The following is a 22290-nucleotide window of genomic DNA, read 5'->3' on the forward strand; positions in this document are numbered from 1 at the left end:
ATTGATTCCTGTGAGACAGAAACTCTTCAGGGACTGTTAGAGCACAGACAGACCATACATGTGTGAGGCAGAGCGTGTGAGTGTGTTTTCAGGCCCGAGGTAGACAGCATCTCTGGAGCAATTTGAGAGAGGGATTTCATGACATTTTTCCAGGAATCGTTCTGCTCTGGAGAATGGAAAATAACTGGAATTACTGAGAGAGGCGTAATGAGGAGGTGACGAGCTGTCACCGCTTGACCACCTGTACTGGACAGCGGCCTGACCTGGCGCACCACATGATGCTGTGACGAGCTGTCACCGCTTGACCACCTGTACTGTGAGTGTGTGTCAACCTAAAGCAGGCGTGAAGAATGTAATCACTATGCGTGTCAGGAGGCTGTAAAAGGATCAAAGGTAGAGAGTTTTATGGTAATTGAGATCTACAACCACACAGGAGAAATATCATTATGTGGCCTGGTGCCTCACTGTCTAATGATGTCTGGTAGACGTGTTTGTGTGTGGTAGTGTGATGGTTTGTGTGTTTGTGAGGTGTGTCTGTGTTTGTGTGTGTGTGTGTGTGTTCGTGTGTGTGTGTGTGTTTGTGTGACTGTGTTTGTGAGAGGTAATCTGTGTTTGTGTGTGTGGAGGAGCATGTGTGTGTGAAAATCAGTCAAACACCTGCACTTTGCAACTCCATTGAGAGTGTTACTAGAGAGATCAGTTATACACTTAACAAAATATAAACGAAGGTTGGTCCCAGTTCCATGAGCTGAAATAAAATATCCCAGAAATGTTCCAGACGCACAAAAATGTATTTCTCTCAAATTTTGGGCACAAATTAGTTTACATCCCTTTTAGTGAGCATTTGTCTTTGCCAAGATAATCCATCCACCTGGCAGGTGTGGCATATCAGGAAGGCTTATCAACAGCATGATCATTATACAAGTGCAGTCAGGATCTAGTGAAAGATGAACGGAGCAAAGTACATTAACATCGTTGATGAAAACCTGCCCCAGGGCTCTCAGAATCTCTTCACCTTTCAACAGGACAACGACCCTAAGGTACACAGCCAAGACAACACAGGAGTGGCTTGGATGGGACAAGTCTCTGAATGTCCTTGAGTGGCCCAGCCAGAGCCCGGACTTGAACCCGATCTAACATCTCTGGAGAGACCTGAAAATAGCTGTGCAGAACGCTCCCCATCCAACCTGACAGAGCATGAGAGAGGATCTGGTAGAGAAGAATGGGAGAAATAAATACAGGTGTGCCAATTATAGGAAACCCAAGACTCGAGGCTGAGATCGCTGGTAAAAAGGCTTCAACAAAGTACTGAGTTAAGAGTCTGAATAATTATGGAAATGTGATATTTCAGAGATTTTCAATAAATTGTCAAACATTTCTAAAAACCTGTTTTTTTCTTTGTCATTATGGGGTAGGAGATGTCATTATGGGGTATTGTGATGTCATTAGGGGGTATTGGATGTCATTAGGGGTATTGTGTGTAGATTTATGAGGTAAAAACGATTTCATCCATTTTAGAATAAGGCTGTAACGTAACAAAATGTGGAAAAAAGTCAAGGGGTCTGAATACTTTCCCGAATGTACTGTATATGAACTGTAACTCAGCCAGATCTGTTTTATTCAATGTATAAACATAATGACACATATAATCCCACCCACACACACACACAGTGGCCCAAATACACTAATACCATGTATAATTCATGATGGTTTTGCATAAGTCAGATCCTGGTTTGCATATGTGATTAATTATATCAGTTCAATCTGTTTGCCGGGTAAGAGAGGTAGAGAGATTAGAGGAGAGAGGTGGAGAGAATTAGAGGTAGAGAGGTAGAGAGAGGTAGAGAGAGGAGAGGTAGGTAGAGAGAGAGTAAGGGAGAAGGTAGAGAGAGGGTAATGGAGGAGGTAGATAGAGGTAATGGAGAGGTAGAGAGAGGTAATAGAGAGAGGAGAGAGGGTAATGGAGGAGGTAGAGAGAGGTAGAGTTAGAGAGAGGTGAGAGTAGAGAGAGAGGTAAAGAGAGGAGAGAGAGGAGAGAGAGAGTAGAGGAGAAGGTAGAGAGAGGGTAATGGAGAGAGGAAGAGAGAGGGTAATGGAGGAGGAAGAGAGGGTAAGGAGAAGAGGAGAGAGGGTAATGGAGAGAGGTAGAGAGAGAGTAAGGAGGAGAAGGTAGAGAGAGGGTAGAGGTGGAGGAGGTAGAGAGAGGAGAGAGGGTAATGGAGAGAGGTAGAGAGAGAGATGGAGAAGGTAGAGAGAGGGTAATGGAGAGGTAGAGAGAGGGTGAGAGAGGAGGTAGAGAGAGAGGTAATGGAGGAGGTAGAGAGAGGGTAATGGAGGAGGGTAAGAGAGGTAGAGTAGGGGAGGAGGTAGAGAGAGGGTAATGGAGAGAGGTAGGTAGAGAGGGTAATGGAGAAGGTAGAGAGAGGTAATGGAGGAGGTAGAGAGATGGTAATGGAGGAGAAGAGAGATGGTAATGGAGGAGGTAGAGAGGGGGTAAGGAGAGGTAGAGATGGTAATGGAGGAGGTAGAGAGATGGTAATGGAGGAGGTAGAGAGAGGGTAATGGAGAAGGTAGAGAGAGAGTAAGGGAGAAGGTAGAGAGAGGGTAATGGAGAAGGTAGAGAGAGGGTAATGGAGGAGGAAGAGAGAGGGTAATGGAGGAGGTAGAGAGAGGGTAATGGAGGAGGTAGAGAGAGGGTAATGGAGAAGGTAGAGAGAGGGTAATGGAGGAGGTAGAGAGAGGGTAATGGAGAAGGTAGAGAGAGGGTAATGGAGGAGGTAGAGAGAGAGGGGTAATGGAGAGGTAGAGAGAGGGTAATGGAGAGAGGTAGAGAGAGGGTAATGGAGGAGGTAGAGAGAGGGTAATGGAGGAGGTAGAGAGAGGTAATGGAGAAGGTAGAGAGGGTAATGGAGAGGAGGTAGAGAGAGGTAATGGAGGAGGAAGAGAGAGGGTAATGGAGAGAGGTAGAGAGAGAGGTAAGGGAGAAGGTAGAGAGAGGGTAATGGAGAAGGTAGAGAGAGGGTAGATGGAGGAGGTAGAGAGAGGGTAATGGAGAGGTAGAGAGAGGGGTAGGTGGAGAAGGTAGAGAGAGAGTAAGGAGAAGGTAGAGAGAGGGTAATGGAGAAGGTAGAGAGAGGGTAATGGAGGAGGAAGAGAGAGGTAATGGAGGAGGTAGAGAGAGGGTAATGGAGGAGGAGGAGATATGGGGTAATGGAGAAGGTAGAGAGAGGGTAATGGAGGAGGAAGAGAGAGGGTAATTGAGAAGGTAGAGAGGTAGAGGGTAATGGAGGATAGGTAGGAGATATGGTAATGGAGAAGGTAGAGATAGGGTAAGGAGGTAGGAGAGAGGGTAGAGGGAGAGAGAGAGATGGTAATGGAGGAGGTAGAGAGATGGTAATGGAGGAGGTAGAGGAGGGGTAATGGAGGAGGTAGAGAGATGGTAATGGAGGAGGTAGAGAGATGGTAATGGAGAGAGGTAGAGAGAGAGTAGAGGTAGAGGTAGAGAGAGAGGTAGAAGGTAGAGAGGGTAATGGAGAAGGTAGAGAGAGGGTAATGGAGGAGGAAGAGAGAGGGTAATGGAGGAGGTAGAGAGAGAGTAAGGGAGAAGGCAGAGAGAGGGTAATGGATAAGGTAGAGAGAGGGTAATGGAGGAGGAAGAGAGAGGGTAATGGAGGAGGTAGAGAGAGGGTAATGGAGAAGGTAGAGAGAGAGTAAGGGAGAAGGTAGAGAGAGGGTAATGGAGGAGGAATAGAGAGGGTAATGGAGGAGGTAGAGAGGGTAATGGAGAAGGCAGAGAGAGGGTAATGGAGGAGGAAGAGAGAGGGTAATGGAGAAGGTAGAGAGATGGTAATGGAGGAGGTAGAGAGAGGGTAATGGAGAAGGTAGAGAGAGGGTAATGGATGAGGAAGAGAGAGGGTAATGGAGGAGGTAGAGAGAGGGTAATGGAGAAGGTAGAGAGAGAGTAAGGGAGTGGTGGCAGAAGTTGGAATCATGGCTCGATAGCTACATGTCAGTGTTGCAGACATCAACATCAAGCAGACATCAAGATTAAGGGGCAACATGTTGCCATCAATCAACACAAGAGCACATCAATTTGTGTGTGTGTGTTAGTATTTGTGTGTTTGTGTGACATACAAAATAATAAAACCATAAAAGTCTGATAGATGGATAGAATATCTGAGAGAATCTATATTTGTATTGGTGTTTTAGTCTTTTCTCTCTAGAGTCTCCTCTTTCATTTGATCTGTCATTGATTCCTGTGAGACAGAAACTCTTCAGGGACTGTTAGAGCACAGACAGACCATACATGTGTGTGAGGCAGAGCGTGTGAGTGTGTTTTCAGGCCCGGTGTATCTCCACAGCATCTCTGGAGCAATTTGAGAGAGGTGATTTCATACATTTTTCCAGGAATCGTTCTGCTCTCGTTCGGAATGGAAAATAACTGGAATTACTGCGGCCTGCTTACCTGGCGCACCACATGATACTGTGACGAGCTGTCACCGTTTGACCACCTGTACTGTACAGCGGCCTGCTTACCTGGCGCACCACATGATGCTGTGACGAGCTGTCACCGTTTGACCACCTGTACTGTGTGTGTGTGTCAACCTAAAGCAGGCGTGACAGAATGTAATCACTATGCGTGTCAGCGCTGCTGTAAAACACATCAAGCACATGCGTGTTTTATGGTAATTGCATGATCTACAACCACACAGGACGACAATATCATTATGTGGCCTGGTGCCTCACTGTCTAATGATGTCTGGTGTCAGACGTGTTTGTGTGTGTGTGTGTGTGTGTGTGTTTGTGTGTTTGTGTGTGTGTGTCTGTGTTTGTGTGTGTGTGTGTGTGTTCGTGTGTGTGTGTGTGTTTGTGTGACTGTGTTTGTGTGTGTGTGTCTGTGTTTGTGTGTGTGTGCGCGCGCATGTGTGTGTTCGAAAATCAGTCAAACACCTGCACTTTGCAACTCCATTGAGAGTGTTACTATGAGAGATCAGTTATACACACTTAACAAAATATAAACGTAAGTGTTGGTCCCATGTTCCATGAGCTGAAATAAAATATCCCAGAAATGTTCCATACGCACAAAAATGTATTTCTCTCAAATTTTGGGCACAAATTAGTTTACATCCCTTTTAGTGAGCATTTGTCTTTTGCCAAGATAATCCATCCACCTGGCAGGTGTGGCATATCAGGAAGTTGCTTATCAACAGCATGATCATTATACAAGTGCACCTTGTCAGGATCTAGTGAAAGATGAACGGAGCAAAGTACATTAACATCGTTGATGAAAACCTGCCCCAGGGCTCTCAGAATCTCTTCACCTTTCAACAGGACAACGACCCTAAGCACACAGCCAAGACAACACAGGAGTGGCTTCGGGACAAGTCTCTGAATGTCCTTGAGTGGCCCAGCCAGAGCCCGGACTTGAACCCGATCTAACATCTCTGGAGAGACCTGAAAATAGCTGTGCAGCAACGCTCCCCATCCAACCTGACAGAGCATGAGAGAGGATCTGCAGAGAAGAATGGGAGAAACTCTCCAAATACAGGTGTGCCAAGCTTATAGCGTCAAACCCAAGACTCGAGGCTGTAATCGCTGCCAAAAATGCTTCAACAAAGTACTGAGTTAAGAGTCTGAATAATTATGGAAATGTGATATTTCAGTTTTAGATTTTCAATAAATTGTCAAACATTTCTAAAAACCTGTTTTTTCTTTGTCATTATGGGGTATTGTGATGTCATTATGGGGTATTGTGATGTCATTAGGGGGTATTGTGATGTCATTAGGGGGTATTGTGTGTAGATTTATGAGGTAAAAAAACGATTTCATCCATTTTAGAATAAGGCTGTAACGTAACAAAATGTGGAAAAAAGTCAAGGGGTCTGAATACTTTCCGAATGTACTGTATATGAACTGTAACTCAGCCAGATCTGTTTTATTCAATGTATAAACATAATGACACATATAATCCCACCCACACACACACACAGTGGCCCAAATACACTAATACCATGTATAATTCATGATGGTTTTGCATATCGGTCACGCTCCTGGTTTGCATATGTGATTAATTATATCAGTTCAATCTGTTTGCCGACCTCCATCCCCTCACCGCTAATATATTACCCCTGGAGAGAGAGGTAGAGATAGTTAGAGGTAGAGAGAGGTAGAGGTAGAGAATTAGAGGTAGTGGTAGAGGTAGAGAGAGGTAGAGAGAGGTAGGTAGAGAGAGGTAGAGGTAGAGAGAGGTAGAGTTAGAGAGAGGTAGAGGTAGAGAGAGAGAGAGAGAGAGAGAGAGAGAGAGAGAGAGAGAGAGAGAGAGAGAGAGGTAGAGGTAGAGAGAGAGGTAGAAGTAGAGAGAGAGGTAGAGAGAGCGGTAGAGGTAGAGAATTAGAGGTAGTGGTAGAGGTAGAAAGAGGTAGAGAGAGGTAGAGGGAGAGAGAGGTAGAAGTAGAGAGAGAGGTAGAGAGAGCGGTAGAGGTAGAGAATTAGAGGTAGTGGTAGAGGTAGAAAGAGGTAGAGAGAGGTAGAGGGAGAGAGAGGTAGAGGTAGAGAGAGAGGTAGAAGTAGAGAGAGAGAGGTAGATAGAGAGGTAGAGGTAGAGGTAGAGAGGGAGGTAGAGGTAGAGAGGTAGAGAGAGAGGTAGAGGTAGAGCGGTAGAGAGAGAGGTAGAGGTAGAGGTAGAGCGGTAGAGAGAGGTAGAGAGAGAGAGGTAGGTAGAGAGAGGTAGAAAGAGAGGTAGAGGTAGAGAGAGAGGTAGAGAGAGAGGTAGAGAGAGAGAGGTAGAGAGAGAGGTAGAGAGAGAGGTAGAGGTAGAGAGGCAGAGAGAGGTAGAGAGAGAGGTAGAGGTAGAGAGGTAGAGAGAGGTAGAAAGAGAGGTAGAGGTAGAGAGAGGTAGAGGTAGAGAGAGAGAGGTAGAGGTAGAGAGGTAGATAGAGAGGTAGAGAGAGAGGTAGGTAGAGAGAGGTAGAGGTAGAGAGAGAGGTAGAGGTAGAGAGGTAGAGAGAGAGGTAGAGGTAGAGCGGTAGAGAGAGGTAGAGAGAGAGGTAGAGGTAGAGCGGTAGAGAGAGGTAGGTAGAGAGAGGTAGAAAGAGAGGTAGAGGTAGAGAGAGAGGTAGAGGGAGAGAGGTAGAGAGTGGTAGAGGTAGAGAGATAGAGGTAGAGAGAGGTAGATAGAGAGAGGTAGATATGTAGAGAGAGGTAGAGATGTAAAGAGAGAGTTAGAGGTAGAGAGAGAGGTAGAGAAAGAGGTAGGTAGAGAGAGGTAGAGGTAGAGAGAGAGGTAGGTAGAGAGAGGTAGGTAGAGAGAGGTAGAGGTAGAGAGAGGTAGGTAGAGAGAGGTAGAGGTAGAGAGAGAGGTAGGTAGAGAGAGGTAGAGGTAGAGAGAGAGGTAGGTAGAGAGAGGTAGGTAGAGAGAGGTAGAGGTAGAGAGAGAGGTAGGTAGAGAGAGGTAGAGGTAGAGAGAGGTAGAGGTAGAGAGAGAGAGAGGTAGGTAGAGAGAGGTAGAGAAGGGTAGAGAGAGAGGTAGAGAGAGAGAGAGGTAGAGGTAGAGAGAGAGAGGTAGAGAGAGAGGTAGGTAGAGAGAGGTAGAGGTTGAGAGAGGGAGAGAGGTAGAGGTAGAGAGAGAGGTAGAGGTAGAGAGAGAGGTAGAAGTAGAGAGAGAGAGGTAGAGAGAGAGAGGTAGAGAGAGCGGTAGAGGTAGAGAATTAGAGGTAGTGGTAGAGGTAGAAAGAGGTAGAGAGAGGTAGAGGGAGAGAGAGGTAGAGGTAGAGAGAGAGGTAGAAGTAGAGAGAGGGAGGTAGAGGTAGAGAGGTAGAGAGAGAGGTAGAGGTAGAGCGGTAGAGAGAGAGGTAGAGGTAGAGGTAGAGCGGTAGAGAGAGGTAGAGAGAGAGAGGTAGGTAGAGAGAGGTAGAAAGAGAGGTAGAGGTAGAGAGAGAGGTAGAGAGAGAGAAGTAGAGAGGTAGAGAGAGGTAGGTAGAGAGAGGTAGAGAGAGGTAGGTAGAGATAGGTAGAGAGAGAGGTAGAGAGCAAGAGAGAGATAGAGAGAGAGGTAGAGAGAGAGAGGCAGAGAGAGGTAGAGAGAGAGGTAGAGAGAGAGGTAGAGGTAGAGAGGTAGAGAGAGAGGTAGAAAGAGAGGTAGAGGTAGAGAGAGGTAGAGGTAGAGAGAGAGAGAGAGAGAGGTAGAGGTAGAGAGGTAGATAGAGAGGTAGAGAGAGAGGTAGGTAGAGAGAGGTAGAGGTAGAGAGAGAGGTAGAGGTAGAGAGGTAGAGAGAGAGGTAGGTAGAGAGAGGTAGAGGTAGAGAGAGAGGTAGAGAGAGAGGTAGAGGTAGAGCGGTAGAGAGAGGTAGAGAGAGAGGTAGGTAGAGAGAGGTAGAAAGAGAGGTAGAGGTAGAGAGAGAGGTAGAGGGAGAGAGGTAGAGAGTGGTAGAGGTAGAGAGATAGAGGTAGAGAGAGGTAGATAGAGAGAGGTAGAGATGTAGAGAGAGGTAGAGATGTAAAGAAAGAGTTAGAGGTAGAGAGAGAGGTAGAGAAAGAGGTAGGTAGAGAGAGGTAGAGGTAGAGAGGTAGAGAGAGAGGTAGGTAGAGAGAGGTAGAGGTAGAGAGGTAGGTAGAGAGAGGTAGAGGTAGAGAGAGAGGTAGGTAGAGAGAGGTAGGTAGAGAGAGGTAGAGGTAGAGAGAGAGGTAGGTAGAGAGAGGTAGAGGTAGAGAGAGGTAGAGGTAGAGAGAGAGAGAGGTAGGTAGAGAGAGGTAGAGAAGGGTAGAGAGAGAGGTAGAGAGAGAGAGAGGTAGAGGTAGAGAGAGAGAGGTAGAGAGAGAGGTAGGTAGAGAGAGGTAGAGGTTGAGAGAGGGAGAGAGGTAGAGGTAGAGAGAGAGGTAGAGGTAGAGAGAGAGGTAGAGGTAGAGAGAGAGAGGTAGAGAGAGAGAGAGGTAGGTAGAGAGAGGTAGAGGTAGAGAGAGGGAGAGAGGTAGAGGTAGAGAGAGAGGTAGAGGTAGAGTGAGAGAGGTAGAGAGAGAGAGGTAGGTAGAGAGAGGTAGAGGTTGAGAGAGGGAGAGAGGTAGAGGTAGAGAGAGAGGTAGAGGTTGAGAGAGGGAGAGAGGTAGAGGTAGAGAGAGAGGTAGAGGTTGAGAGAGGGAGAGAGGTAGAGAGAGAGGTAGAGGTTGAGAGAGGGAGAGAGGGTAGGTAGAGAGAGGTAGAGGTAGAGAAAGAGAGGTAGAGAGAAAGGTAGGTAGAGAGAGGGGTTGAGAGAGGGAGAGAGGAGGTAGAGAGAGAGGTAGAGGTAGAGAGAGAGGTAGAGGGAGGTAGGTAGAGAGAGGTAGAGGTAGAGAGAGAGGTAGAGAGAGAGAGAGGTAGAGAGAGAGAGGTAGAGAGAGAGGTAGGTAGAGAGAGGTAGAGGTAGAGAGAGAGGTAGGTAGAGAGGAAGAGAGAGGAAGCACAAGCCTATGGCATGTACCAGATGCTCAGCAGGCTCTGCTCACACTTACTGGTCTGAGGCCAAACCACACGACCAACAACATTGAACACTTTAAGGAACAAAAAACCTTCACTATCTCATCCTGGAATATCCAAAGCCCGAGGTCATCTGCCTTTGGCCTAAAGAGCAGGAACACAAAACCTTCACTATCTCATCCTGGAATATCCAAAGCCTGAGGTCATCTGCCTTTGGCCTAAAGAGCAGGAACACAAAACCTTCACTATCTCATCCTGGAATATCCAAAGCCTGAGGTCATCTGCCTTTGGCCTAAAGAGCAGGAACACAAAACCTTCACTATCTCATCCTGGAATATCCAAGGCATGAGGTCATCTGCCTTTGGCCTAAAGAGCAGGAACACAAAACCTTCACTATCTCATCCTGGAATATCCAAGGCATGAGGTCATCTGCCTTTGGCCTAAAGAGCAGGAACACAAAACCTTCACTATCTCATCCTGGAATATCCAAGGCATGAGGTCATCTGCCTTTGGCCTAAAGAGCAGGAACCTAAACCTGAACTACCACATAAATCAGAAATACAGACATTGTCATCCTACAAGAAACCTGGTATAGAGGACATGGACCAACTGGTTGTCCTCTAGGTTACAGAGAGCTGGTCGTCCCATCCACCAAACTACCAGGTGTGAAACAGGGAAGGGATGCAGGGGGTATGCTAATTTGTTATAGAGCAGATCTAACTCACTGTATTAAATTAATCAAAACAGGGAAGGGACGCAGGGGGTATGTTAATTTGTTATAGAGCAGATCTAACTCACTGTATTAAATTAATCAAAAAAGGAACATTTTTACATTTGGCTAGAAATTCAAAAGGAAATGATCTTCACAGAGAAAAATGTATTCCTGTGTGCTACCTATATCTCCCCACTAGAATCCCCATACTTTAAGGAAGACAGCTTCTCCATCCTGGAGGGGAAAATCAACCATTTCAAGGCCCAGGGACATGAACTAGTCTGTGGCGACCTAAATGCCAGAACCGGACAAGAACCTGACACCCTCAGCACACAGGGAGAAAAACACCTAACTGGAGGTGACAGCATTCCCTCATGCCCCACCTAGACACAACTATGACAACATAACCAACAAAAACGGTTCACAACTGTCACGCCCTGACCTTAGTTATCTTTGTTTTCTTTATTATTTTGGTTAGGTCAGGGTGTAACATGGGGGATTTATGTGTTTTGCCTGGTCTAGGGGTTTTGTATGTTTATGGGGTGTTCCCTAGTCTAGGGGTTTTGTAAGTCTATGGTTGCCTAGATTGGTTCTCAATTAGAGGCAGGTGTTTATCGTTGTCTCTGATTGGGAACCATATTTAGGCAGCCATGTTCTTTGGGTATTTTGTGGGTGATTGTCTTCTGTCTTTGTGTCATTGCACCAGATAGGACTTTTTCGGTTTTCACGTTTGTTGTTTTGTATTGTGTAGTGTTCTCGTTGATCGTCTATATTAAAGATGTTGAACACTAACCACGCTGCTTTTTGGTCCTCCTCTCCTTCAGTGGAAGAAAACCGTTACAACAACTCCTGCAGCTCTGCTCACAAACACACCCCACAGAGCCCCAGGACAGCAACACAATTAGACCCAACCAAATTATAAGAAAACAAAAAGATAATTACACATTGGAAAGAATTAACAAGAAAACAGAGCAAACTAGAATGCTATTTTGCCCTAAACAGAGAGTACATAGAGGCAGAATACCTGACCACTGTGACTGACCCAAAATTAAGGAAAGCTTTGACCATGTGCAGACTCAGTGAGCATAGCCTTGCTATTGAGAAAGGCCGCCGTAGGCAGACATGGCTCTCAAGAGAAGACAGGCTATGTGCTCACTGCCCACAAAGTGACGTGGAAACTGAGCTGTACTTCCTAACCTCCTGCCCAATGTATGACCATATTAGAGAGACATATTTCCCTCAGATTACACAGATCCACAAAGAATTCGAAAACAAATCCAATTTTGAAAAACTCCCATATCTACTGGGTGAAATTCCAGTGTGCCATCACAGCAGCAAGATTTGTGACCTGTTGCCACGAGAAAAGGGCAACCAGTGAAGAACACATTTACATTACATTTAAGTCATTTAGCAGACGCTCTTATCCAGAGCGACTTACAAACACACACCATTGTAAATACAACCCATATCTATGCTTGTTTATTTTATCTTGTGTCCTTTACCATTTGTACATTGTTAAAACACTGTATATATATATAATATGACATTTGTAATGTCTTTATTGTTTTGAAACTTCTGTATGTGTGATGTTTACTGTACATTTTTATTGTTTATTTCACTTTATATATTCACTTTATATATTATCTACCTCACTTGCTTTGGCAATGTTAACACATGTTTCCCATGCCAATAAAGCCCTTGAATTGAATTGAATTGAGAGAGAGAGAGAGAAAATAGATTATTCTGGTTTTAAGGTTTAGAGAGAGATACCATTCTCAGCCGACGCTTGGCATTGCACATGGTGATTTTAGGCTGTGTGTGCGGCTGTGGGGCCATAGTTCTGTGAGCTTATGTAGCCTCCCACTTCGTAGCTGAGCTGTTGTTGCTCCTACACGTTTCCACTTCACAATAACAGCACTTACAGTTGACCGGGGCAGCTCTAGCAGGGCAGAAATTTGACCAACTGACTTGTTGGAAAGGTGGCATCCTGTGACGGTGCCACGTTAAAAGTCACTGAGCTCTTCAGTAAGGCCATTCTACTGCCAATGTTTGTCTTTGGAGATTGCATGGCTGTGTGCTCGATTGTAAGAGAGTAATATGATACGGCATGTGTCAAAATTGATTGATTGCTGACCTTATGACCTGATGACGTGTACTGAATATGTGCCCCCGCCCCGCCCCCCCTGTTCGTGTGGTCATGTGTTAGAGGGTGTTTGAACTTTTGGGGCCCATGCCCCCCCTCCACCCCCAGTTTTATCTCCCTTATGGTTGTTATCTATGAAGCAGGAATGTCTGGGGCTATAGATAGCGCTGGGACATAGGCATTATAAATGTCCAGAACAAGCCATTTTTAAGACCTGAATATGTGTGTGTGTGTGTGGGTGTGTGTGGGTGTGTGTGAGAAACAAGGAATGTGTGTGGGTGTGTGTGTGTGTTAGAAACAAGGTCCCTTGGGCATTGTGTCCATTTCAGGCTTTAAACAACAATTAAACAGCCATCTAAATACTGTTTCTCAGCCTAGTTTCCTATTGAGTTCTCTTTATATGTACAGGCACAGAGCTTCCAGATGGCTCCAGCCTAAGGATTTTCAGTGCATGTACACACGGGGAGATTAGAACCCCAAAGAAAAGATCCTAAAGGTACTTTCAGATTCAGGTTTATCATGACAGCCGCTTTATGAAAGGCATTTACTTATGGCTAAACAGCTTCTACACAGCTTATTAATTAATGCTGTGGGATGAAATTAGGTGTTTCTAGGAGGTCTTAAACAGATCTACAGTGAAACAAACATGTACACTCTACACACATATTTATTGACTTTTAAAAAGACCACAGTAACATGACAGAATTTGTGCAAAGGCAACGAAATCTGCTAGGGGATATTAAATGTACAACAGTAGTATTCTGTAACAAGCAATACGTGTTAAACATAAGGGACATGCAATCATGACAGCTGCTTTATGAAAGGCCTTTACTTATGGCTAAACAGTTTTCTACACATCTTATTCATTAATGATGTGGGCATACCCAGGATTTACAGGCAGGACGTTTACTTACTTTGTGGTTCTAATCTCCCTCTTTTGCCCCAGTGACCAAATCTCTAACATTCCTGATCCTTCCCATATATTTTAACCCTAAACCGCCCACAATAACTATTGTCTATTGTTAGTCTCAGTGACCTTACTGACAATGTCCCCGTTTAAAACAGCTCAAAATACATTGTTGGCTACAGTTTTCATGTCTAGAGCGTCTGCTAAATGACTTAAATGTAAATGTCTTTCATTATGCCGACATTTGTTTTATTAGACTATATTTCTCATTAGGTATACGGTTGTCATCTTTGCTCCCCCCTTACATGGGTAATAATCTCCAAGCTGGTCTAAACGTTGATGTTTTTGGTGTCTCTGGGTTCATCTCTAGACTGGTGAATGAGGCCTGTTACAACTTTCTTACAAAATCTTTAAAGGTAGTTTGTGAAACCATTCAGTCATGGATGTATGTAAAACATATTTAACACGTATTGCAGGTTACAGAAGCCTCCTGCTGTACTATGAATCCCCACTCATCCCTGTTATACTTGATGTGTTGGCTCTCTATGTACGTACATGTTTATAATCCACATAGTGGGAATATTGTTTTCCATAAAGTTAATAACACCTAAACCGAAATATGAAATTACCTTTAGGATCTCTTACCACCCTATTACTTTGTGGTTCTAATCTCGCTCTTTCAAAATCGCCCCAGTGACCAAATCTCTAACATTCCTGATCCTTCCCCTATATTTTAACCCTAAACCGCCCACAATAACTATTGTCTATTGTTAGTTTGTGACCTTACTGACAATATCCCCGTTTAAAACAGCTCAAAATACATTGTTGGCTACAGTTTCCATGTCTTTCATTATGCAGACATTTGTTTTATTAGACTATATTTCTCATTAGGAATACGGTTGTCACCCCCCTTGGAGGCTTGGTGCATGTACAAAGAAAAAGTACCAAATTCAACCATGGGTGGCTGTTAACTAAAATAATGGCAATTCGTGTAGTTTTGACTTAGTGGTTGTTTCTTTACTAACTAGGAAAACTCAACAGTGTGTAAGTCTGAGAAACATTATTGAGCTGGTTGGTTTATTGTTGTTGAAAGCTTGAAATGTACACCCATTGAGAAGTGATTTTGCAGCAACAGTTTTAAAGTGGGTAATCGTATCATATATATATATATATATATCCTTTCATGTTTGAATTAGAGCTCCTTTAAAGTGTTTTAGATTATGATAATAATGTTATATTATTTTTATAATAATACATATCTGCAAACCAAATGTTTTTCTGAAAACCCCTTTTTGCATCTTCAATAGTTGTAGATGTTCCAACGTTCGTAGACCTTTCATACAAAAAGACCTAATACTGTCTGCTTCATCGGTTCCTCCGATACAGGATATTTGGTTTAGAGAACAAAGGCTATGAATTCAAACAACAGGAGGGGATGTCGTGACATTCTGTCTGCAACCGGGGTGGGGGGTCACCGGCCGCAGATTAGAGGTATCTATGTTTAACCCCGGGTGGTCGGCTGATATCTCGACATGCCTTATGCATGATAGTGCACACCTTGGTTTCAAACGATTCTCTACAGATAGAATGGGGCTACATGCTTGGGCCCCTGTTGAACACACACCCACACCCTTTGTTTTTGAAACAAACACACACACACACACACACACACACACACTCCTGCTGCTCCGTCACACGCACACTCATGCACGCACCCTGATTTTCCGTGTCTTTTTTCTTCGTGACAGACCGGGGTGATGTCGGGAAAGGACATTTTCCTATCGTTAAAGGGTGAGATACATTTTTTAAACCAGTGATTTAATTCCAAAATATTTAGTACATACGTTTTAAAGACGTGTTAGAATTAATGACCAAATTGTACTACTATTTAAACAAGAATCATTAGTATTTTATGTAAAAACATTGGAGGCCTACAGTTGTACCGCACACTCACGCACGCACGCACCCGGATTTTCTGTATTTTTTTCTTCGTGACAGACGTGGTTGATGGCTGGAAAGGACATTTTCCCTTCGTTAAAGGGTGAGATACTGTTTTAAAACCATTGATTTAAGACCCAAAATATATAGTACTAACTTTTTAAAGACATGTTCGAATTAATTACCAAATTGTACTACTATTTAAACATGCATCATTAGTGTTTTTATGTAAAAACATTGGAGACCTACAGTTGTACATTATTACAAACTTTATAACATACCATTGTAGGAAAGACTATAAATTGCTTCTGAGAATCTACGTCTAACAGTCGCTTCCCAATCACCTATGTCCAGTAGCCTTCAGAAATATCTATTAGGAGGGATTCCCTTATTCACATCTCTTTTTTAATCTGTCCTGGCAGCTAAATATTCGGGGCTGTGGGTTTGCGCTAAAGCTGTGGTAACAGTGTTAAAGTATATGCTCCACGTTCTGTCCCTAACTATGTGTGTGTTTCGAGACATTTTTTTTTAGTTTTATAATGGTTACATGTTCATTACACACCCCTGCATTCTATATTATTAAGTAGGCTGTTGGTCTTTGAGGTCCGTTATGTCAATTTGCCTTTATACATCTCATTGACCTACTGTCAACTCCCTCAGTTGTAAACATCTACAATAATCATTAGACGTACGCGTCAGAGTTATCATACCCCGTGTCGGGTGTACAGAGTTGGTTAAATCCGCTCTTTTTGCTCCCCGCTTACATGGCTAATAATCTCCAAGCTGCTCTAAGCGGTGTTGTTTGTGTGAATATTGTTTTCCATAAAGTTAATAACCCCCCCTAAAACGAAATATGAAATGACCTCTTCCCCTATCGTTAAAGCGTGAGATACATTTTTAAAACCAGTGATTTAATTCAAAATATTTAGTACCTACATTTTAACACATGTTATAATTCCAAAATGTTTACTATTTCTTACAGATAAAGGGTCCTGTTAGCCCCGACCTGTAACTGACAGTTAGACTTACAGGTTATGTCGTTGTCTTTTGTTTGTATTGTTTATGTGTCAGCTGTGCGGGGAAAATGATAATACAAGCGGAACTACGTAGCTAATACTGTTGTAACTGGGGATCCTTATTGTAGCAACACACTTTTGTAGGGAAGGCAATCCTGCGCTGCGTTAGCTAAGTTTTCATGTCATCGGGTGTAGTTCATAAAGGTTGAAGAGTGTATGTTAGGATGAAGTGTGAATTCATGCCAGGAATAATAAGTGTGAAGTTTGATTTCCTCCCTTCTGTAATAACCAGCCAATGAGGTATTTTTTCCTTTATTCATGTGTTTAATCTGAACCCGTTATAACGCCGGTTAAACTGTTATGTATGTAAGCACTTCAGAGTTATACCAAGCTAATAAGTCACTCCTAAGATAATGTTGTAAGAGTGTGCTTAACTGTATTTTTAATTTACTTTATAGTTCTCACTGAAGGGGATAATTCTCACTGAAACTACAGAATAAAGCCGCCAGTTAAAATCATGGAACGGTTGTGTTCGTGGTTACTGAAGGGAGCTACAAGACCATTATTCGTTTCGAATTCACCAACTCAAAGACGCTTGCCCGCTCCATCATAACTCCGTAAGTTTTCACTCCCTGTGTAGATCAAACGTCCTGCCTGTAAATCCTGGGTATGCCCACATCATTAATGAATAAGATGTGTAGAAGCTGTTTAGCCATAGTTAAAGGCCTTTCATAAAGAGGCTGTCATGATTGCCTGTGCCTCATGTTTAACACGTATTGCTTGTTACCGAATACTACTGTTGTACATTTAATATCTACTAGCCGATTTCGTCGCATTTGCACAAATTCTGTCATGTTACTGTGGTCTTTTTAAAAGTCAATAAATATGTGTGTAGAGTGTACATGTTTGTTTCACTGTAGATCTGTTTAAGACCTCCTAGAAACACCTAATTTCATCCCACAGCATTAATTAATAAGCTGTGTAGAAGCTGTTTAGCCATAAGTAAAGGCCTTTCATAAAGAGGCTGTCATGATTGCATGTCCCTTATGTTTAACACGTATTGCTTGTTACAGAATACTACTGTTGTACATTTAATATCCCCTAGCAGATTTCGTTGCCTTTGCACAAATTCTGTCATGTTACTGTGGTCTTTTTAAAAGTCAATAAATATGTGTGTAGAGTGTACATGTTTGTTTCACTGTAGATCTGTTTAAGACCTCCTAGAAACACCTAATTTCATCCCACAGCATTAATTAATAAGCTGTGTAGAAGCTGTTTAGCCATAAGTAAATGCCTTTCATAAAGCGGCTGTCATGATAAACCTGAATCTGAAAGTACCTTTAGGATCTTTTCTTTGGGGTTCTAATCTCCCTGTGTGTACATGCACTGAAAATCCTTAGGCTGGAGCCATCTGGAAGCTCTATGCCTGTACATATAAAGATAACTCAATAGGAAACTAGGCTAAGAAACATTATTTAGATGGCTGTTTAATTGTTGTTTAAAGCCTGAAATGGACACAATGCCCAAGGGACCTTGTTTCTAACACACACACACACCCACACACATTCCTTGTTTCTCACACACACCCACACACACACACACACACATATTCAGGTCTTAAAAATGGCTTGTTCTGGACATTTATAATGCCTATGTCCCAGCGCTATCTATAGCCCCAGACATTCCTGCTTCATAGATAACAACCATAAGGGAGATAAAACTGGGGGGTGGAGGGGGGGCATGGGCCCCAAAAGTTCAAACACCCTCTAACACATGACCACACGAACAGGGGGGCGGGGCGGGGGCACATATTCAGTACACGTCATCAGGTCATAAGGTCAGCAATCAATCAATTTTGACACATGCCGTATCCTATTACTCTCTATTGTATACTTTTTATCAACGGGGTGAGGCTGAAACAGCTGAATCCACTCATCTGAAGGGGTGTCCACATACACTATATATACAAAAGTATGTGACAATATCACATTTCTATTTTTATTAGTAAAGAAAATAGAGGAAAATAAGTGTTCCCAATTATATCATCCGTGCGCACGTGATTTTAGCCAATTGCCTACTAATTGATTGATGATGTCATTGGAAACACAACTTTTGCTCCATACGTTTTACTACAATACATAGAAATGTGTCATTGTCACATATGTCAATGTTGGGGTGGTGCTGGATATGATGAATATGAAGCTGAAAATGTTAGAAATGTCCCTTTAATGTTTTTAAAACATTAAGTTTAGGCATTTTTTCTTTAACCTTTATTTAGTCATTTAAGAACAAATTCTTATTTATATTGACAGCTTACACCGGCCAATCCTGGACGACGCTGGGCCAATTGTGCGCCTTAGCAAAACACAAGCCTACTAGATCGCAACAGCGCTCACTGTTGCCCCTAGTGGACAGATTTGAAGGCATTTCCCAATGTCCAATTTCAAAGTCAATCTTGAGCAATCTGCCTGATCTTTCTCCATACACTGTCAGATCCCAATGGCCAGGGATTACTGGTGACTCATATCGTCAGTAATTTGTGTTTTAAGATAGACATACACCATACACCATACACCATGGCTTCCTATTTCACAACAAAGCCTCCTTCACTCACGCTGCCAAACATACCCTCGTAAAACTGACTATCCTACCGATCCTTGACTTCGTCGATGTCATTTACAAAATAGCATCCAACACTCTACTCAGCAAATTGAATGTAATCTATCACAGTGCCATCCGTTTTGTCACCAAAGCCCCATATACCACCCACCACTGCGACCTGTATGCTCTCGTTGGCTGGCCCTCGCTTTGTATTCGTCGCCAAACCCACTGGCTCCAGGTCATCTATAAGTCTTTGCTAGGTAAAGCCCCGCCTTATCTCAGCTCACTGGTCACCATAGCAACAACCACCTATAGCACACGCTCCAGCAGGTATATCTCACTGGTCACCATAGCAGCACCCACCCATAGCACGCGCTCCAGCAGGTATATCTCACTGGTCACCATAGCAGCAACCACCTATAGCACGCGCTGCAGCAGGTATATCTCACTGGTCACCATAGCAGCACGCGCTCCAGCAGGTATATTTCACTGGTCACCCCCAAAGCAACTCCCACTTTGGCTGCCTTTCCTTCCAGTTCTCTGCTGCCAATGACTCGAACGAATTGCAAAAATCACTGAAGCTGAAGACTTATATCTCACTCATTAACTTTAAGCACCAGCAGTCAGAGCAGCTTACAGATCACTGCACCTGTACACAGCCCATCTGTAAATAGCCCACTCAACTACCTCATCCCCATATTGCTATTTATTTATTTGCTCATTTGCACCCCAGTATCTCTACTTGCACATCATCTTCTGCTCATCTATCACTCCAGTGTTTAATGACTAAATTGTAATTATTTCGACACTATGGCCTATTTATTGCCTCACCTCCCTAATCTTACTACATTGCACACACTGTAAATCATTTTTTCTATTGTGTCATTAACTGTACGTTTGTTTATACCATGTGTAACTCTGTGTTGTTTGTGTCGCACTGCTTTGCTTGATCTTGGCCAGGTCGCAGTTGTAAATGAGAACTTGGCCTACCTGGTTAAATAAAGGTCATTTTTTATATTTTTTAAATAGAGTTATTTTCTCCAACAAAAATAACTGAGCTTGTGGTAATAATGACTCTGTGGTTTAATGCATGCATTTACCTCTTAGCAGGTAAACATTAGGCACCCATGCACACACACGCACACACACACACGCACCCATGCACACACACACACACACAAGCGCACGCACACACACGCACACACACACCCATGCACACACACGCACACACACGCACACACACACCCATGCACACACACGCACGCACAAGCGCACGCACACACAAAATAAAAGTGACTAATCTCATCTGAAAGGCGTCCTAATTGCTGATGACTCATCACTTGTTGTCCAGCTGGCCCTCTGACGGCAACAAAAGAGAACTGTCTGAAAAAACATGAATACCCCCCCCCCACACACACACACACACACACACACACACACAAACACATACACAAAAAAATACACAAAATAATTGCATGCCCAGGTACATGAATGCTTCTATACAAACACGGACACACATACATGGCACACTCTGATCTGATGGCATTGTATCACAGGGACGTCATTGGTGGGTATGATCTATTCACAGAGTAATTGAAGGAGAAGGGAGTGAGGGAAAGTGGAGATTATGAAAATGGTCACACACGCCCACACAAACACAGCAGAGATAAATATGAGCATGTTTGTTTATGAGCATGTTTGTGTGTGTGTGTGTGTGTGTGTGTGTGTGTGTGTGTGTGTGTGTGTGTGTGTGTGGGGCCCCGTAATATGTGTTTCATGCTGCGTTTACAAAGGCAGCCTAATTATGATATTTTTTCCACTAATTGGTCTTTTGACCAATCAGATGTTTTCACATCAGATTTTTTTCTGATTTTCTGATTGGTCAAAAAACCAATAAGTGAAAAAAGATCAGAATTGGGTTGCCTGTGTAAACGCAGCCATTAAGTCTAATATATCTAATCTGAATCAGTGAGGGAGACTGATATGCATCATCAACATCATCATCTAACATACGGTAACCCCATTCCGTACAAATGTTCGCAACCACGACATTCAAACGAGGCTGTAAAGAAAACTAAGGGGACTGTAGCAACTGTGATGACATCAAAATCTGGGGTGTGAACTACATTTCTATTCAAGTGTTGATTGACATGGTAATGGTTCTATTGTATTGGAGAAAAGTTGAAAAAACTGACACCTCCGACGCTGTACGCTACATCGTGACGTGTCATGCCATAACGTACAGCACGCATAAAGCAACTAATTCTGTCTTACAGCCTCTCTCCACCAGGTGTAGCACTTCTGTCACTGTTTAAAAACAAGAAAGGGACAGGGACAGGGTAAGGGTAAGGGACAGGGACAGGGTAAGGGACAGGGACAGGGTAAGGGACAGGGTAAGGGACAGGGACAGGGTAAGGGACAGGGACAGGGTAAGGGACAGGGTAAGGGACAGGGTAGGGACAGGGTAAGGGACAGGGACAGGCACAGGGTAAGGGACAGGGTAAGGGACAGGGACAGGGACAGGGTAAGGGACAGGGTAAAGGACAGGGACAGGGTAAGGGACAGGGTAAAGGACAGGGACAGGGTAAGGGACAGGGACAGGGTAAGGGACAGGGACAGGGACAGGGTAAGGGACAGGGACAGGGTAAGGGCCAGGGAGGGACAGGGACAAGGACAGGAACAGGAACAGGGACAGGGTAAGGGACAGGGTAAGGGACAGGGTAAGGGACAAGGGAAGGGTAAGGGACAGGGTAAGGGACAGGGACATGGTAAGGGACAGGGTAAGGGACAGGGTAAGGGACAGGGTAAGGGACAGGGACAGGGTAAGGACAGGGACAGGGTCGGGGAAAGGGACAGGGTAAGGGACAGGGACAGGATAAGGGACAGGGACAGGGTAAGGGACAGGGTAGGGGACAGGGAAGGGACAGGGTAAGGGACAGGGCAAGGGAAGTGGATGGTAGGAGTGGGCATGAGGGAAGTGGAGGATAGGAGTGGGCATGATGGAAGTGGAGGATAGGAGTGGGCATGAGGGAAGTGGAGGATAGGAGTGGGCATGATGGAAGTGGAGGATAGGAGTGGGCATGAGGGAAGTGGAGGATAGGAGTGGGCATGAGGGAAGTGGAGGATAGGAGTGGGCATGAGGGAAGTGGAGGATAGGAGTGGGCATGAGGGAAGTGGAGGATAGGAGTGGGCATGATGGAAGGGGATGTTAGGATTGGATATGAGGGAAGTGGATGGTAGGAGTGGGCATGAGGGAAGTGGATGGTAGGAGTGGGCATGAGGGAAGTGGATGGTAGGAGTGGGCATGAGGGAAGTGGATGGTAGGAGTGGGCATGAGTGAAGTGGATGGTAGGAGTGGGCATGAGGGAAGTGGAGGATAGGAGTGGGCATGAGGGGAGTGGATGGTAGGAGTGGGCATGAGGGAAGTGGAGGATAGGAGTGGGCATGATGGACGTGGATGGTAGGACTGGGCATGAGGGAAGTGGATGGTAAGGACTGGGCATGAGGGATGGGACAGGAGTGTGT

General features: G+C 44.2%; 1 pseudogene; it reads right to left on the bottom strand.

The window, feature by feature from the left end:
• LOC135573948 (uncharacterized) overlaps positions 1–12195 on the bottom strand; it is a 230215-nt pseudogene extending 218020 nt beyond the window's left edge.
• Between the last annotated feature and the right edge of the window lie 10095 nt (positions 12196–22290).

Source organism: Oncorhynchus nerka, linkage group LG11, assembly GCF_034236695.1.
Source record: "Oncorhynchus nerka isolate Pitt River linkage group LG11, Oner_Uvic_2.0, whole genome shotgun sequence".
In the NCBI taxonomy this organism is placed as follows: domain Eukaryota; kingdom Metazoa; phylum Chordata; class Actinopteri; order Salmoniformes; family Salmonidae; genus Oncorhynchus; species Oncorhynchus nerka.